Raw genomic sequence first — 11,690 nt, 5'->3', positions numbered from 1 at the left:
TCATTGCATAGATGGCATATTCATGATAGATGTCAATGCAAGCTTTGTTTGGCAATGGACGAACAGCTGATGCATATATGCACTGATTCACTGTTCACACGCCAAATTCTTTTGGGATGAAGCTCAAAAGTGGTTTGCCTACCACGACTTCACCCGCTTACTTGGTCACGCGGCATTGTCAGCGTCCCAATGTTCTCGGATGGTGATAGAGCAGAGATAGTGTTGATCATGTGGTCTATTTGGCATTCCCGAAATAGATGGACCCATGAGGGCGAACATGTTGATTCTACAAATTCATTACGAACTATTTGAGAAAATTTGGCAATCCTGAAGCTACCACAGGAACATGCACTCACTAGTAGAGAAATGGGTAGCCACAACTTTAGTTGGTGGCACACCATTTCCAACCAACGCCACCACTACTTTTTTCAAATAGTGGTGGCATTTTGCATATTTGGCACGTCACCACAAATTGGCCCATTTAGTTAGTGTTGGTGTTGCCCTTTTTCTAACACACCACAAATCGGCACATTTGTATTGACCGGACACAATCTAATGCTTGCGCTGTATTTCTATCAACGTCGTAGGTAATTAATTTAGTGTTGGCATGGTAATTCCTGGTACACCATAAATAATTTTGAATCTTCTATAATCTGGAGTATTTATATTTGTCTTTTGAGTGTTTTTACTTTAAGTTTGTTTATTGTTTTTAAGTATTTATATAATTCTGACTCTTTTTTAGTGTTTTCGAGTCTTTTTTTAAAACTTTTACAGTTTTGAGTCTTTCCATTATTTTGAGTGTATTTATTGTTTTTTAGTTTATTTATTTTGCCTCTTTTTTTATTTTTTTAAGCATTTTATTATTATGAATCTTTTACACTTTTGAGTCTTTTCTTGTTTTTGAGTCTTTTTATAATTTTGAGTCATTTATTATTGCAAGTCTATTTATTGTTTTAAGTCTTTCTATTATTTTTAATCTTCTATAATTTTGAGTCTGTTATTTTTTTAGTATTCTATTTTTAAAAAATCTTTTATATTTTTGAGACTTCTATTTTTAGAATATTTTAATTCTGAGTTTGTTTATTGTTTTTACATCCTTTTTATCAAAGGATGCATTCCAAAGCTTGCCACCACATTGTGTGACTTCTGCTCACTTCATTCACTACTATTCATTGAAAAATATTTGGAGACCATGAAAGTTCTAAACAGAGGAGCTAACTGCAGTCCCCTCCACATTTTCTCATCTGGGCTTGGGACCGGCAAAGGCAGTGTTAAACTACAAAACTACTAAACACAAAAAAATTAGCAAACACCACAACCAATTATTCAGCTAAGCAACAAGCCACACAATCAACCAAGGGCAGTATTGGCACGGCACACGATTGACAATAAATATTCACGCAACATTTTCACAAGATCATAACACAAACATAGTTCAAAATCACATGGAAACACCGCTGAAATCATGCTTGCTTCACTAGCAGAATCACAGCTCACAGCTCACAAGAGCACAACCAGAGGTTCAAATTACATAGAAACAAAGAGCATCACACATAATGGGGATTAAAAATTAAACACACACAAGAAGTACTAAAGACCCAATGAGGGGCCACGGCATCGAAGACAAAGTAGTCAGACGGCGTCTAATCCATATGGAACACACAACATGGACGACCTACTGAAATGAAAATAAAGGTGAATCAAAGAAACTGAACACACAACATGGACAGCCTGCTGCATCTAGGAAGTGAAGAGGCTCCATTCCTGAATACAAGTAAAACTGCATATTGTAAACTATCTGATTGTTCAAAAGTAACTAGCTAGTCCTGTTAAAGTAACTAGATAATTGTGGTCGCGGGGCGCATACTCATACAATGAGCTCCTGCAGCCGCATGTCTGGTACAATCTAATCACATCACTCATCTCAAATATACCATTGGCTTCAGTGATGTTATAGTACAAAATGACACTGAAATAGATATACATTGGTACTAGGGTACAGATAACTTCCACAAGAGTTCCAACACACAAAAATCAGTAGTAAAATCACCATTGGGATGAATAAAATGTACTGCTGCAAACAAAGACATTTATCTCTGAACTATATATGCTAACCATATCTTACAATAGATAATCAATTCAGAAACACAACAAATGCTAGTTAACATCCAAAAGAGGAAAATAGAGGGGGAAACGGGCCACATCTTTAAAAAGGTGCACAAAACCATTTATCATGCATAGAAACTAAACACTACATCAGCTAGATTTCAAGTCTTGCATGCACAAAACTAATTAACAATCTAACCATCTACGTAAACTAGAATGCCATCAGCCACAAAATCCAGAAGGTAAATGCAACTCCCTCCACATTTTCACATCCGGGCTTGGGACCGGCAAAGGCAGTGTTAAACCACACCAATCATCATTCAAGCATACAGGCCACACCATCAAGCAAATGCAACATTCACACACAGAGTCAAGCACACACAGAGTCACACAAACAAAGAGTCAAGCACACACGCAGTCAAGCCACACACAGTCACACACGGTCAAGCCACACACACACACACACAGTCAGGCCACACACACACAGTCAAGCCACACACACAGAGTCAAGCCACAGAGTCACACACACATAAAGGAGCGCTTGCACACAAGACACAGACGTGTAGAGTCAAGCACACACATAGAGAGTCAAGCACACACAGAGTCACACAAACAAAGAGTCAAGCACACACACAGTCAAGCTACACACAGTCACACACAGTCAAGCCACACACACACACACACAGAGTCAAGCCACACACACACAGTCAAGCCACAGAGTCACACACACATAAAGGAGCGCTTGCACACAAGAAACATACGTAGATAGGGGCACAGATAGAAAGCTAATACATGCAAAGACCGAATTAAACTCAAAAAGCTATAAAGAATTCCATAAGTTGAATGAGTAAACCGATCTCTCTAGAGTGGTGAGGGTGATTCTGATCTTCATTCCTGAAAATAGGAAGCTAGTTTTAGAGGCTGATTAAGTGTTTATCTTCATCCCACAAGTTTGTAGGCACATAGACGCATGCTTATTTATTTAGAATTTGGTTTGTAATTCAAATATCATGAGCGTACACATATGGACATAAAAGAAATGTTAAATGTGTTCTTGTTCTACTTACTAGAGAAAGGAAGGCATGTAACATGAGCAACATTCTTATAGAAATTTTGGCTAAGGTAAGAGCAACCTTCAACACTGATTCATTTGTAGTGCTAGAAGATTCCAGCCTGCAGGGCAGAGAAACAATGTCAGTACAAATCACCAGGCAAACCAACCTTCTTACTTGTTGGGTCCAAATCAAGGAATTCTAGCTACCAAATAATTCAAGGTGGATGCAAGATGAGACACCTCCAAACATCAGCCTCACTGGTGCACACCAACTTATAAGCTCAGGTATTGCGTTTATATTATACAGAATAAACAAACCAGCCTACCACCAGTCAAGTTCGAAACAATGTACTGATTAACCGAGCTTATGATGACTTGGCAACAATTCGAAAGTGAACTGAAGCAGTGGCGGAGCTTGCAGCAAATTCCTGGGCGGGCTGGGTAGGCTAAATTGCTTGAAATTGGTTTTTCCCCGGCCCATGGGCCGGCTATAATAGGAGGAGGTGGTGCAAAGCTGGGCGGGCCATGGCCCATGTAGCCTTGCTGAAGCTCCGCCACTGAACTGAAGTCTAGTGTTTATTCCATTTGTAAGTAGAAGATGATGCAAGCAAAAACCCTAAAAGCAAAATTAATTCACTGGCCTGGTGTATGTAAAGCATCCACTTTTCACATATTGGGAATATGCACTAACGCCAACTGCCATTATTCCCTTTATGTTCAGAACAAAGATGTTGATATTTATAGGTAGTTCCTATTTTTCATATTATACAAACTAGGCCATGTATTCTAAAATTGAAAAGAACCACCAAAGAATGGTTAATGTAGCCAACCGATGAAAGCCAGGTTAACTCACCGGGTGACGTGGATCAGCAAGCATGGGAAAGAGGCCTCTAACTATGAGTGATTGTCTTGCCTGCAGGAAGACAATGCAACAAATATGAGTTATAACAGTGACACACTGCCAAACACCAGAGACAAGTCTCGGTCCAACATAAGCAGTGTTGTTTCCTATCGAGCAAAATTCTATAGTACTCATTCCGTCCCAAATTACTTGTCCCAAATTACTTGTCTTAGATTTGTCTAGATAGTGATGTATTAGACACGTGGTAATACATGTTAATTAGTGAATCTTGTTGAACACCACACTATTTCTCATCAGGGTAAATTCTGTAATACATTAGCGAGTCCAGTTGAACAACATACTCCCAATCTTTTGGTTTGTTAGGCACATGCGTATTTTCAGATCAACGATTTGGCCAATGAAATATGAGGTATGCTACAAAAGGTACACCATGACAAACCTATATCAAATACTAATTTCAATGGTATACTTCAGCATTTAATACATATTTCGTTGATCAAACTGATGATCTAGAAATATAGGTGTCCCTTATAAACTGAAATGGAGGTAGCAGTAGGAATTATGCACCAAGTAAAAATAAAGGAGAAATACATATCATCAATCTTTTGCTGAGAAAAAAGAAGGATGTTGTATCAAGGCAAAACCATGAAGGTTAAATGCTAAATGAATTTTTAGCATTACATGGCAAATAATTATATATTGTTCCTCTGTATTGAGTTGCACAATTGTGCAAGGTTCAGTGTTAGATTTGTCATTAACAAAAACTATAGCCTGAACTTATCTTTCAAAGTTTGAAGATCAGCATGCTAGTTCTGAATCATTATTACCTAGATATAGCACACACAGAAGGAGGTACTAAAAAGGTTACAAGGAAACAGGTTGTTCACATACTTCAAATGCGCTTGTGAAGCTCCACTTCAATTGATTTGTTTTTAGACGAGGAACGGCATGGTGGACCTGTACTTGACAATTAGCCTGCAGATACTCGATACGGCATAATATATGAATCAATTTCCATTAAACTACAAGATGAGGTGAAGCGCCTATAAGAAGAAATACTCTTTTTCTCCTGTCCAGATGAGGTGAAGCAAATGATGACCGAAGCCTTAACTTTGATAGCAGCCCGCACCTAGCAAATATGCAGTGAACTATTTCAGACTTATAAACCCAAGTGTCATAGACTGATATTCAATCAACGGAAGACAGAAATTGTTCCCCTGTAAACACTAACAAAAGATTGGAAAATCCAAGGTTCCAAAATACGCACTGCAGAGGAAGCACTCCAAGTGGGTCATGGGTTCTCCCACGTATTTCATGGTTCGCTTGAAGTACAAATCCTGGTTGAAGACCTCAGCCTGTGAAACAATTCATGAAAATATATCACCAAATATGAAGAGAGAAAAGGCAGGAAGGAGCGAATTTCCATTAGATTCCATTAGAGCACCAAAGATATACTTGTTGAGAACACATTTAGGGGCTGTTTGGAAGAATAGTATTTATTTGTAACATTTTAGTATTAAAGTCTGATATAAACTACAAAAGGGAACCTATCAACAAATGCCCTCCCAAACGCCCGTGTTTATCAAGAGAACGTAGACCTCCAAAAGAAAGTTCACCTCAGCACAAATTCTGCCTACTGTTGACATAGTCTCAACTGGATACAACCCACGGAGAGTCTCAGCACTAAGGAGAATGGCATCACTACCTGAACAAAACAATTGTGATTCATGTTACAACTTGTGTAATTATAGTTTGTTTGGGTGCAGTAATGAGCAGTTGTACAGGATCACCAAAGTATAAGATATCTGCAAGAGGCAAAAACTAACCGTCCAACACTGCATGTGCCACATCAGTTGCCTCCACACGAGAAGGCCTTAGGTTGTCCGTCATACTGTCCACAACACGAGTAACAACAACAGGCTTTCCAGCCTTGTTGCACTTGTGCAGAGCAGACTTCTGAAATAAGAACACCGAAAGAACGAATAAAGCAGTACTGAATAGAGACCCTTGATTTTTGTTTTAAAAAGAGCAAATCTAACTAAAGCACATAAAATCACCACCAAGCTTCATGCAAATGGGGAAAATACATGTTAATCCAGCAAAATGCCTTCACAACTGCCAAGGGCACTCACAATGCTTGGCTCTTAGCACGTTATCATAGTCAAAATGCTGATGTGGCACTGTAATAATTAAGAAAGAATGAGAGTGGAGCTATATGTTCATATAGATATGGCTCTTAGCTCGTTTTCCTGCACTCCCTGTTTTCCTATTCTTTAATTTTCTCCACAACTAGGCCACTGAGATGTAAAAAGGATCCATAAACTAATTAAATGCAATATCATTTAGATACGACCCCTAAGAATTGGGGTGATTCTCTCTAATTTTTTCACCGCCTAGGACGACATGTTAAGAGATAATGCATTGCGAAGGTTGAGATAACCAACCTTTTTAGGTGGAAGATCAATTCCAAGGTTTCCTCTTTACAGAATTATACCTCTGCTTCTTCCAGGATCTCATCAAAATGGTTCAAGCCCTGCAAGGAATAAGTAGACAATAGGCGGTAAACAAATCAAAGTTGCTCAGGAATGTTGAAAGAATATCTTGAAATTACCTCTACATTCTCAATTTTGGCAAAAATCAGAGTTTGGCTTAGATCACCTAACTTTGAGAGGAACTCCCGTGCCTATTGCTGGAAAAATACTATCAACATTAGGAACATTTTTCCAAAGTATGAAATGCAAACAAACATGTGATACTATTTCAACAAAATATCAATATAAAAAAATTCATTCTGTTGGGAAAGATGGAACTGTAAAGTAGTACACCTAAATATCGACATAATGTGTTACTTACTTGCCGCACATCTTCTTCATGCCTTGTATAAGAAAGAGAGAGGAAGTCAACCTTGTTTTCCCCATTTTTTCATAACCTGAAAGTGATGCACGCTCATAAAGTCATATGATGGGTTACAGCAAGGAGCTCCAGTTTCACGAAAATAATAATTTAACATGTAAATCTAGTCGCCAAGTTAATACAAGGAGCAAGAGAGATTCTTGGGAGGAGTTCCTTACATCTTTATCCTCATCAGACAGGGTGGGCATGTCGATATGGATCTAGGAGCAGTCCAATGTGAAGGCATAATAATCACAAAAAAGTTCAGAAAAAAGAATAGCGCTAGGTCTGTTACCTATGATCAGGTACTAAGAATACCAAAGTTAGATACCAAGCAACAAACAGCAATGAATCATAATAACCATAAACAAACAGCAATCAATCGTGACATATAAACATGTACCATCTCAATGCAACAAACAACAATCAATCGGCCTACATGGTTTTTACCTTCTCAAGGCAATCAATCAAACAACAAACAACAATCCATCTCAAAGCAATCAATCAAACAACAATCCATCTCAAGGCAATCAATCAAACAACAAACAACAATCCATCTCAAAGCAATCAATCAAACAACAATCCATCTCAAAGCAATCAATCAAACAACAATCCATCTCAAGGCAATCAATCAAACAACAAACAACAATCCATCTCAAAGCAATCAATCAAACAACAATCCATCTCAAGGCAATCAATCAAACAACAGTCCATCTCAAGGCAATCAATCAAACAGCAAACAACAATCAATCAATCATGCCATATGGGAAGATAAGCAAAGCATGATAGCAAGAACACCATCAGAACAACCGTAACAGACAAGAACAAGATTTGCTGCATCTAGGATGGGAGCACACACGCCTGCCGGTAGAACAAGAATCAACAGAGGGCAACCAGGGTATCACAAGGGCGCATGAGTTTGAGACCTGAAAATAACTACTGAACAACGCAGGTGATGGAACAGAGGAACGGATTTGACAATGCTCCAATTTCGAAACCAGAACCGATCGTTCCTGCAACCGTTGCCCCGACGCGAACACGAAACGCAGGATCGTCAGATAACAGAAGCGCATGCACAAGTTTCTCAAACAAGAAACATAGGAACCATCCCTTGACCGCGAACACGAAACACAGGGACTTGTTAGCTCGCAAACAAGACGGTGACCCAAACCGACGGACCGCTCGCTTCCTCCCAGAGTCGCAGGGATGGAGAGCCCCGACGAGACGGCCCTAAGAACACGCGGGGCAACGGCAAGGATGAGCAAGAATCAAAGCACACGCGACTCTGAACTGACGATGACGGCGAGGGAGAGGAAATCAAACCAGACGCGCATTTCTATCTAAACGGTCGAATCGAGGATGAGCGAAATCAATTGAATCAGTCAAACGCGCTTCAGAACAGAGGAACCAAGGACGAGCAGAATCGAACAAATCAGAAGTGATTCTTCTATTCTACTCTAAACGACGGACGAATCGAGCGAGGATGAGAAACACAGAACCAAGTGCGAGAGGAGGAGAGGTAGGAACCGAGGACGAACTGCCTCACCGGACGCGAGACGAGGAGAGGCAAGAACCGAGGACGAGTCGCCTCACCAGACGCGAGAGGAGGAGAGGCACGAGTCGAGGACGAGCGCGCGCAGCTGGTGCACGACGCCGGTGCCCCCGCCCGCGTCCTCGGGGAGCGGCGCGGCCCCGCGGGTGGAGAGGAGAGGGAGCAGGGCGCGAGCGCGCGGGTGGATTTGGAGTCGGCGGCCGTAACGGAGGCCACCACGCGGCCAGGACGGGCCGAGGACGAAGGAAGGAGGCGAGAGGCGCGGCCCGGACGGAGAGAGGAGGAGCAGGCCGGCCAAAGGGCGGAGCAGAGGCGGTGGCGGCGGGCGGAGGCTTGTCCTTGCCGAGGTGCGCGTGGCGTGGCTGCGGATATGAAAGGCAAGTGGAGCGGGGCTGGATCCGGCGGCGAAACGGGAGTTTTCCACGCAGCCGATGCCCCTGCGTACCGTTGCGGTGTGTGTCTCTTTCCTTTTCTTTGTTTCAGATCAGAAGATTGATTGAGCGGTGAAAAAAATGTGTTCATTTTTTAGTGCTGAAAGTAAATGTGTTCGTGTTAGAAACACCTGTATCCGAGTTGATCGAAAACTCGTCTCGCCCGCTTTAGCTTCTGCCGCTTCCCTCCCCTTCCTCGCCTCTCCTCCCCTCCCGCCGTTGGTGTAGGCGGCGGCGCGGCATTTCTCCCCTTCTGATGGTGTGCGCAACGTGGGATGCGGCATCGTGCCGGGGGCGCGGTGGCAGCGAGTCAGACGGGCGCGCCGGTGGCGTGAGCGGATGGCAGCGTTGTGGCGGCTGTGCGGATTCCGAAGGTGGGTGCTCAGGGTGCTCGATGATCTTTCTTTCAGATTTGATGAATTTTCTTTCAGATTTAGTCCAGTGTTTTTCAAATTTGATGAACCTTTTTTCAAATTCAATGAACTTATTTTCAGAAATCGATAAACTTTTTTCAATTTTTGTGAACTTTTTCCCAAAATCGATTAACTTTTTTTCAAATCCAATGATTTTTTCCAATTCGATGAGCTTCTTTCAAAATCAATTAACTTTTTTTAAAATATGTGATTTTTTTCAAATTCAATATTTTTTTCAAATTCGTGATCGTTTTTTAAGTTTGTGAACTTGTCTTTCAAAAACCATGGACACTTTTTAGTTCACTATTTAAAAAAAGCTTATTTTTTTAAAAGTCAACTGGTTGACCGCGACCGGTCTAACGCGATCAAGAGAACTAGGAAACCAGTCAACCGCTATTTTCTTCTTGAGCTGGCCCATGAGCGGGGCGCATGGGCGCCAAGAAGCTCAACAAGGCGCCCTATAGGAGCTCCCCTGGACCAAAGGGGCGGCGGTCTGTTCCCGCTTGGCGCCATGCGCCAAAGTGGTATGGCTTGCGACTATTTGTTTTCTTCTTTCTTTACGGTTCTTTCAGGTCCCGTGCCTTGCACTCCAAGGGCACATCTCCGTAAGATCACCACCTAAATGACAACAAAGCGATGCTCTGAGTAGGTCGAACTTTTTTTTGCAACAACAAGCTATATTGAATTACTCAGAAGGATTACAGTGTGTGTGAATACATCCTAGAGGAAAAGCAGGGGTGTAATTCACCCAAATACTCTTCTATGATCCTCCCTAGCCTATTTGGCACACCTGTGTGCCGCTTCATTTGCTTCTCGGATGATATGGATAATGAAGTAAGATTGAAAACTGGATCTCGCGTCCACATTTGCTTTTCGGCTGATATGGACAATGGAGCCAGGTCTGCTTTTGAAAAATCTGCCTCATTTAGCATACGCACATCTTGAGCATCACTTTCATGATCACCTTGAGATGTTCAAGAGTAAGACGAATGCCATCACGGAGCGCCAAGGCTTCCATAGTGCTTGCATTTTGTGCAAATCAATACCAAGTTGCTTGGTCCCGAAGAACAACTCTCATACTACCATAGCCATCTTGTTGATAATAACTTGCGTCAACATTGACCTTGATGATCTCAGGGCGTATCCAGACCGATTTCCCCCTTGGCTCTCATGCCGTCTTTGAGCCCACTAGCACAGCTAGATCGTGGATGGTACCAATGGCCCATTTGAAGTTCTCTATGTTCTTTCAGTCAAAATTATCCTGCATCCACACAAAATGATAACAGCATGCGGTTCTGAAACTTGTTTGACATCAACAATATCTACAGCCCTTGAATCCGGATGAAGAGAAGGGATCCTGACCAGAAGGAAGCAACGACGTTCAATCGTCTCCTCTTTTTTTGCGAAAAGTTCGATCGTCTCCTCAACACCACAATTTTCACAAAACAGAATCTTCTTAACATGTCGTTCTTGCAGAACATGGACATGCCACCGACCAAAGAACGCTTTCAGGTTCCATCAAGCACATGGATCAAAAAGACAAAAATCATGAGATCTAGCCTACGTCACTTTGCCAGCAGGCTAAATTGTCAAGCGGGGCCGTAGGCTGTTGGGGCCCGCGACGCTCTGCACTTGCCCTTTGGATTCGTCTCGAAGCCAAGTCCGAGCGTGCCTTGGGCCCGGGGGCTATTATCGGCGTTCTGGGAACGGGGGTCCCCAGACTTGCCTGCCCTGCGGCCCGCGGCGTGGCTCCACCAGCGGCCCTGTACGATCCATCTTCACTAGCAAACACTCAAGACCCTCGCGAGGCGGACGATGCAAGACCTCCTCAGGGGCGGTCTCACCAGGCTGGCTCGCGAGGGGCGGAGAGATCAAGGCAAGGGACACCTCGTGAGGTTTTTGTGATGCAAGCCATGACGACTGGAGCCAGGCGGACGCCAGCGCACGCAGTGTCCTCATTTCCTCTTTGGTGCTAAAGGGGCAAGCGCAGGCGAGGAGTCCCGAGGCATCATGCAAAGGTTTCCATATTGGTGCAACAAGACCAAGACCAGCAGGACGGCAGGACGGAGCTCACCGTGGAGCCCAAGACGGCGTCACTATCAGAGCCTTTGGCAGGCGAAGACTACTTTTGTCAGGATAGCTTGTACTAGTTGTCTCCCTTCAAATTTGGCCGTTGTAGGATCCCTTCCCGCTCAATATTTAGGAAGAGGACTAGTGCCTCCATAAATAGGACTAGCCACCACTATAGCAAGGGGTGGGGAATCAGAGAGAGAGAGAGAGAGAGCATCACTCACCAAGCGCAAGAACACCTCACCTCGCGAGGCTGTTCTTCCCTTGTAACTGTTCATCCTCAGCCCAAGAGGCAATCCACCACACCACA

General features: G+C 42.8%; 1 long non-coding RNA gene across 2 annotated transcripts; it reads right to left on the bottom strand.

Annotated features, from left to right (window-relative positions):
* Window positions 1–2,416: 2,416 nt before the first annotated feature.
* On the bottom strand, window positions 2,417–7,469 carry LOC119288529. Of its 2 annotated transcripts, XR_005141206.1 has the most exons (12): window positions 7,094–7,469; window positions 6,876–6,951; window positions 6,634–6,711; window positions 6,467–6,555; window positions 5,849–5,978; window positions 5,639–5,727; window positions 5,290–5,377; window positions 5,082–5,151; window positions 4,914–4,979; window positions 4,014–4,073; window positions 3,174–3,279; window positions 2,417–3,000 (listed from the first exon to the last, which is right to left on the bottom strand). It is a non-coding gene; the product is annotated as an uncharacterized LOC119288529 (long non-coding RNA). The 2 variants fall into 2 exon arrangements; XR_005141205.1 differs by having other exon boundaries at window positions 4,914–5,151.
* Between the last annotated feature and the right edge of the window lie 4,221 nt (window positions 7,470–11,690).

This window comes from Triticum dicoccoides, chromosome 4A, assembly GCF_002162155.2.
Source record: "Triticum dicoccoides isolate Atlit2015 ecotype Zavitan chromosome 4A, WEW_v2.0, whole genome shotgun sequence".
Classification (NCBI taxonomy): Eukaryota; Viridiplantae; Streptophyta; class Magnoliopsida; order Poales; family Poaceae; genus Triticum; species Triticum dicoccoides.
Note: the sequence above shows the minus strand (reverse complement) of the source record. Positions and strands in the feature narration are given on the sequence as shown.